The sequence below is a fragment of the Nuphar pumila genome, chromosome 7 (genome assembly GCF_984573655.1).
Source record: "Nuphar pumila chromosome 7, dmNupPumi1.hap1.1, whole genome shotgun sequence".
Taxonomy (NCBI): Eukaryota; Viridiplantae; Streptophyta; class Magnoliopsida; order Nymphaeales; family Nymphaeaceae; genus Nuphar; species Nuphar pumila.
This window is the reverse complement of record NC_143255.1, coordinates 111,915,449-111,923,838: the sequence shown is the minus strand read 5'-3', so window position 1 is coordinate 111,923,838 and position 8,390 is coordinate 111,915,449.

Below are 8,390 nucleotides of genomic sequence, written 5' to 3'. Positions count from 1 at the left end.
TGCTGCAATCTTTATATTGTGCAGCATGTCGGCAAATCGACTGGCAACCACCTTCTATCATACCCGTCTCGTATCTTGCTTCTTCTTTGCAGTCTCGAAACGATTCGAAGCCTATAAATAATTTTAGAAAGTTAGTATACATGACTATAACAAAAAATTAAATATGAAACACATTAGCTATGATAAATGATTGTATACCATGAACGAGGACCACAATTTGTCCAACACCTCCTTCGGGTACTATTTTCATTGAGTGATCGATCTTGGAAGATGTTAAAGTAGTGACTGCCTAATTTCTCGTATGACTTCTTGTGGCTCGAACCTCGCACTGCATATAAATTGGTATACATTAACAATCAACTATCAATATACACTATTTATAAGCTAAGTATTGGATAAGTGAAAATAAAATACTTACGGTCGACTATCGATATACACTATTTGAATGAGTCATTGTGTGTCAGACTGAGAAGACCCTGCATCCAGCATTGTCTCGTGATGTGTATCAATAGCTGTTGTAGGTGGGTCATGTGCACGCAAAACATTATCTATAGAAAAATGAGTTAGAAATTCACATAATGCACATTTAAACTAATCAAGTATACAATTATTTAAATTATATACATATCAAAGTATTACGTGAGGACAAAGGCTGAGACTAGCTATCACGGCCTCCACTTGATCCTCCACCACTGGTTGCTCAACCACTGCGGCCTCCACGAACTATATTCTAACAAATAAAAATGTGATTTGGATTAATTACATAACTCTTGATCTTATCATGGACATGACATATGCATGAAATATAAAGATTTAAAGGTCCTACATGAATCAGTTTTATAACTATGTATGAACTGTGCATGTACATGATAAGTATGCATAGAATGTAACATGATATGCAATTCTATGAACATAGATACATAATCAAATCGAAAATAACTTTATGCAAGCATGCATACAGTCACATTAAACATTACAATACATTCAAATCATTTATATCACAACAATGTCAAACATGTACATGCAACAAACACACTCCAATATCCCACTAACTATAACCATGACTAGCATGGTCTCCGAAATACAAACATAAGAGCATATGAGAAAGTGATGTGGTATGTATTACAAGATGTATTTCACTAGCTCGAGTATGCTTTCTCATCACTTGTTTAACTTTCATATTCTTCTTCTTTCTCCTTCTTCTCTTCGTCTTCTTTTTCATTGGGCACCCATCTACTTGGTATATCATTTGGATCACAATCTTCCATACGTGTGCCATCGAACGATGGAGATGTGACATGCAGACCATGTGTGACATCATGACCATAAGAGAAGTCATACATATCATCTGATTGATAGTAACCACCCTCTTTAGCAATCTTGTCTTCATGTAACTGATCATACTCGGGGTATAGTTTAGACTTCACCTTGCAAACTGCCCACCATTCATTTCTATATGACTTTCTTATATTCGGATATGAAGTATAGTAAACTTGTTGAGCTTGCGAGGCTAATATGAATGGTTCATATGTTCCAAACCTTGATTTATGATTCACTTCCACAATGCCTGAGGCTTTGTCGACTCTTGTTGCTCTATGATCAAACCAATAACACTTGAATAAAGTTACCGTGTTATTTATGCCTAAGTAAGTCAACTCCATTATTTCTTCAATAACACTATAATAGTCATGTTCATTTTTACCATAGTTGCTACCCTTGACACACATGCCACTATTCATCATTGACTTGTTCATACCATAGTCTTTTGTATGGAATCGATAACCATTTACGATGTATCCTTTGTAACATTGCATAACTTTGGTCAGACCATTTTGTAAATCACATATTCCTTGGTCATTAACATCACCATGACAGACCTACAAGCATAAACAATGACTGTGATCACGACCAATTAAGTAACATATATTGTTTACACGAAAAGAATGCATGTCATCATCCTTACCAACTCTTTCAACCATGGCCTAAACTTATTTTCACGTTCTTTTTGTACTTCTGAATCAGTGAGATGTGAAAGTTCTCTTCGCAACTCCAGATCAAATCGTCTGCACTTAATAAATATTTATATTATCGAACCATGTACGCATGTATAGAACTTAGTGTTACATATTAAATATACTTACTTGATGTAGTGGTCGATCACTGAGCAATTAAAAAAGATAAAGATATGTGTTGCGCCTTGCTCACGATCTTCCAAGAGTCTTAACCAACAACTGCCAAAGGCATGCCCAATTGGTTAAAATATCGATAATTTGTCAGCTACAGTAAATTGTTCTCCATCATCATTACAAGGTGGGCAAGTGTAACATGTTGGAATGTGAGGTTCAAAGTACATAGATGAGAAATTTGAAATCTCTTCTAAAGTGCATGCCTCACAAATTGAACCCTCCACTCTTGCTTTATTTTGAACCTTTTTCTTTAGGTCAAACATGCATCTGTCAACAATATACATCTCGTAATACAATAAATTCCCAATAGCATTAGAGAGAAAAGAATAAATAAAAATATACCTTTCAAATGGGTAATTCCATCGATATTGTATATGACCACCAACCCTAAGTTTATATGGCAATTATATGATCACATGTTCCATAACATCGAAAATTGTTGGCAAACATATCTTTTCTAGCTGACAAATAGTAGTGACGACAGAATCCTTGAGATTCTTTACCTTAGTTACTACAACTTTTGATGCATACAATATTCTAAAAAATCTACTCAACTCGGATAATACCCCCTATATAGGTTTGTCTAACATATCATGGAATGTTAGGGGAATCAACTGTTGCATAATGACATGACAATCATGGCTCTTCAACCCATATAATTGGCTCTCGTCTATCTTCACAGCCCGAGCAATGTTAGAGATGTATCCGTCTAGAAATTTCAATTGTTTCTACCACAAACACATCTGCTTTACTTGATCTGGTCCAAGCACGTACCTTGCCCTTGGTTTCAGTACTTTGCCATTGTACTCTTGGAGTTTCAATTCTGGTCTTTTACATATTACTTTTAAATCCATATGGGACTTCAGATTATCCTTCATTTTCTCTTTGACAATCATTACCGTATTGAATACGTTATCAAACACATTTTTCTCCATATGCATTATATCCAAATTATGTCGTATCAATAAGGTTGGCCAATATGGTAGTTCTCAAAATATAGATTTCTTTGTCCAATTATGATCCTTCCCAAATCCAAGGAAGAGCATCGGACTACGGGTATCTGTCAGTCCATATAGAAAGTATCGCAATCGTCTTAAAGTCTCTATGCCAGACAACCGTGTAGGTGGACCTTCTATTTCAGTTGTGCATGCTCGAAACACATTCTTTTGTCATCAGAACTGATGATCACTGGGTAGAAACCGACAGTGACAATCAAACCAGCACGGCTTCCTTCCATGCGTCAATCTAAAAGATTTTTTATCCTCCATGTAGTACGGACATGCCAACCTCCCATGTGTGCTCCAGCCAGATAATATACCATACACAGAAAACTCACTAATTATCCATCGAACAATAGCCTTCATATTGAAGTTTTATTTTTTATGGGCATCATACGTGAGAACACCATCATCCCACAGTATTTTCAGCTCATCAATCAATGGCCTTAAATATACATCAAGATTTTGGCCCAAAGAGGTCAAACCAGGGATCAATAGAGACAAGAAAAGATTTTGATGCTTCATACACAAGCTTGAAGAAAGGTTGTATGGGTGACAAATACTGGCCAACACGAGTATGGGGTTGATCTACCCCCAATTGAATTAAATCAATTTGTACATAAACCTAGCCTAACATTTCTCACTTCCATTGCGAAGGTCTAATGAGTATGATCAAAGTGCTTCCAAGCTTTCGCATCAACAAGATGTGTGATCTTGTCTTCATCATATCAAACTTTATTTGCATGTCATCTCATGTGTTTAGCTGTACTCAAAGACATATACAATCGTTGCAATCTAGGGGTGAGCGGGAAGCAGCGGAGTGACTTGTATGGCACTTCTTTTGACCTCGTGCTATCATTACCCCTTGTCTTTGGCTTGAACGGACATGATCTGCTATTTTCTTGATCTTTAAAATACAGCATGCAATCATTTGGACAAGCATCTATCTTTTGATACCTCATACCTAGAGCGATAACCATAACCTTTGCACGATAGAAATTTTGTGGCAATTTCTCATCTTTGGGCAACATAGTCTTCACGATAGAAAGCAAATGATCAAAACATGATTGACTCAAATTATATTTTGACTTTAAATTCAATAATTGAAGAACTGCAGACAAGATAGTGTGACTTTCGCAATAATTCATCAGCATCTCTAAGTAAGTTATAAAATCTACTAGCTGCATTGTTTGTTGCTTCTTTCTCTACCCCAGTTTGTACATCACTAGGACCACAGCAGAACCTAGTTCTGATCCTACAGCATCAAATATCAAATTCACATATGGATTATCGTGCACCACATTCACCCGTACGTCAAAATTATTCTAAAATTCTTTACCATGAAGGGTTCAATTCTGATAACCACTCACAAAACTCTTCATGTATAGGTGATGTCTAACGCTTCTACAAATCGATTGTTCTTACACATAATGCAAAGGCACCTGATCTGACCGATAAGATCTACTGTACTCACACTTGCCATTGTAAATTCAATAAAACTGTCAACACCATCCATATATTCAAGCGACAACTCATTATCAACTATCCTACGGTACATCCATTCACGGTTTACAGCTATTTTGTCCTATAATATTACGGATATTATCTTCACTAGTTGAAAGATAATCATAATCATGCGTCGATGTAAAAAATATCAAATTTATCATGCATTGTTGGATATATATATATCATAAAGCTATTTAGAAAAATGAAATCATATTCATAAACACGGTGCATTCAATTTAAGCATATTTTCATAATATAATTTCACATAGAGGGCATAATTAATTTGAAAATAACTTCATGCAAGCATGGATACACGATACACAATACACACACACACACACACACACATATATATATATATATATATATATATCACAAAGATATTTAGAAAGATGAAATCACATTCATAAACACGATACATTCAATTTAAGCATATTTTCATAATACAATTTTATATGAAGGGCATATTTAATTCAAAAATAAATGGATACATGACACGCACACACACACACACACACACACACACACACACACACACATATATATATATATATATATATATATATATATATATATATATATATATATATATATAGAGAGAGAGAGAGAGAGAGAGAAAGATGAAATGATATTCATAAACACACGATACATTCAATTTAAGCATGTTTTCATAATACAATTTCACATGGAGGGCATAATTAATTTAAAAAATAACTTCATGCAAGCATGGATACATGATACACGATATATATATATATATATATATATATATATATATATATATATATCACAAAGATATTTAGAAAGATGAAATTACATTCATAAACATGATACATTCAATTTAAGCATATTTTCATAATACAATTTTATATGGAAGGCATATTTAATTCGAAAATAACTTCATGAAATCATGGATACATGACACACACACACACACACACACACACACACACACACACACACACATATATATATATATATATATATATATATATATATATATATATATATATATATATATATATATATATATATATATATATATAGAAAGATGAAATGATATTCATAAACACGATACATTCAATTTAAGCATGTTTTCATAATACAATTTCACATGGAGGGCATAATTAATTTAAAAATAACTTCATGCAAGCATGGATATAATCACGTCAAATATTGCAATACATTCATATCACAATAATGTCAAACATATATCTGCAGCAAACACACTTCAATATCCCGCTAACTACTACCATGACTAGCATGGACTCCAAACTACAAAAATAAGAGCACTTCTATTTTCATACATTTAAATCATCATCGGCATGATCTCCGAACTCTAGCAAAGCAGTCTTAGATATCCACAACTAAGTGAGTGTGTAAACAAAAAAGTATTTTATCGAAGAAAGCAAATAACACGTGATGCGCTTGCAACACTTACTCCCCATGGGTATTTACCCGATTTGCATTGCTTTTGCCTTTGCATTTTTTTCTTATTTCTTTTTGCATTGCTTTTTTAGCCGCATGCGATGCTTAGCACTAAGCATCGCGCAATTAGCTCAGCTACATATATGCAATGCATATTTATATATTGCAATGCACATTTATATATGGCGAAGAGGGACGAGGGCGACGGTGAGAGGGGAGGCGCAGTCGGGGCTGGACCCCTCCCTCGTAACCCAAGCAACAGGGAGGGGGTCTCGGCCCCTCTCTTACAAAGAAGGATAAACGGGAGGGGGCTATGCCCCTCCCTCAAAACCAAAGAAAAAGAAGACAAGGAGGAAACTTGACCCCTCCCTGATGAAAAAGAAGGAACGGGTGGGGCAAGGGCCTTGCCCCTACATGCCGAAAACACCCAAGCAGTAGGGGAAAAGCCTCTGCTGACCGAAAGGAACGAGGGTGCTGCTCAAAGCCCTTGCCTCATTCTTTGTCACAGACGATAGGGGGTGTCTCCCCTATTGACCTGTCGAAAAAACAGGCAGGGGTGCCCCTGCTTGTCGGCCGAAAAAGGAAGACAAGCTGGGAGCAGTCCCTGCCTGTCGGCCGAAAAAAAATAGAGGACAGGCAGCCTCTGCCTGTCGGCCGAAAATAGGAGACGAAGAGGAAGACAGCGGGAGACTGGGAGAGAGAGAGAGAGAGACACCTGAGGGGGGCTGAAAGGCGGAGGGTGTCGCCAGTGGCAGATGGCGCACGGGGGTTCTGGCATCGGGTGACCTCCGATGAGGTGAGGATCGGGGCTCAGAGAAGGGAGCAGCGGTGGGGTGGATTCAGTCTAGGTTGCCGACGGCAGGTAGCCGGATGCAGGGAGGGCTGACGTAGGGTAAGGGGCCGACGAAGGCAAAGGCGGAGGGTTAGGGTTCTCTGACTGAGAACCCGATTTGGGGGTAATCAGAGAGAGAGAGAGAGAGAAAATTTTGTGCCTTAGACGGGCTTATATCAAAAAATAGTGACGGATTAGCAACGAAAAAGTTTTGTGTCAAAATTCGTCGCTAAGTAGCGATAGAAAAAATCCGCCGCTAATCCGTCGCTAAGTAGCGACAGAAAAAATCCGTCGCTAAGTTGCGGTGGAGTTTGACACGAAAATTTTTCGTCACTAATCCGTCGTTAATTAGCGACGGAGTTTGAGACGAATTATTTCCGTCGCTAATTCTGCAGCAAATTTCAATTTTAGCAACCACTATTTTTCTCTCGCTAATTCATCGCAACTTTGCGATGAAAATAATTCATCGCTAATTAACGTTTTTCTTGTAGTGTGAGGGCAATTTAAACCAGGTCACTATCATCAACTGGATGATTAATTGTTGCAAGGGAGTCAGAAAGAAACTTCATGTGATCCAAATAAGACAACGTCTCCATGTTTTTCTTATTGATGAAGTTGAGGTCTTTCTTCACAAGCATGAGTCTTATAGGAGATTGAGAGCCATACAATTTTTTAGCACAATCCAAGCTTCTCGCACAGTGATAGAGCACATGATCTGCCCAAGAACAGGCTTAGAAAAGGTGGCCCTAATCTAGCTAAGTGCTAGCTGATCAAAACGATGTCACACGAGAAACTCGGGATTTTCTTGCTTACCACCATCAATAGTGGTGATGGTGATGACATTCACAGGTTGGGGAGATGACCCATCTACAAACTTAAAAGATCCTGAGACAACATAACATACTCAAGTTGGGATCTCCATAGGAGATAGTTGTCGTGATTCAGCTTGATGGAAACCAAGATAGCAAGGGTGTTCCACTAAGCGGCTGGGAAGATGGACGCCATAAGAGAACTCGAGAATCACGTTAGAACTGGTGCAGCTCTGATACCATGAAAGACAAACAAACACTTTTTGGATACTTCACTCTCACACGTTTTGTGTGAGATGAGTAGGTATATTTATCATAAATCTCAAAACGTTACAACATTTGGAGTCTTGGATAGACTTTTATCTAACAGTTACAAACAGAATAGAACGAGATCCTTATCAAGCTACATTTTAGATAACATTTGATCTTGATCACCACTACAGACCTTTACATTTTCTGATAATTTGTTGAGGTTGTTGGAGTCCAGCTGGGCTGGAGCCTCTATCGTTATCAATAACAGTGGTTCTTACTGCGTCTCTTTTGCCTGATTGCTATCCTTTAACATATCTTCACCTTCCTACTCAAGCATGCAATGGGTTTTGTCATTCATAGCCTCTAGCCATCGGATCGC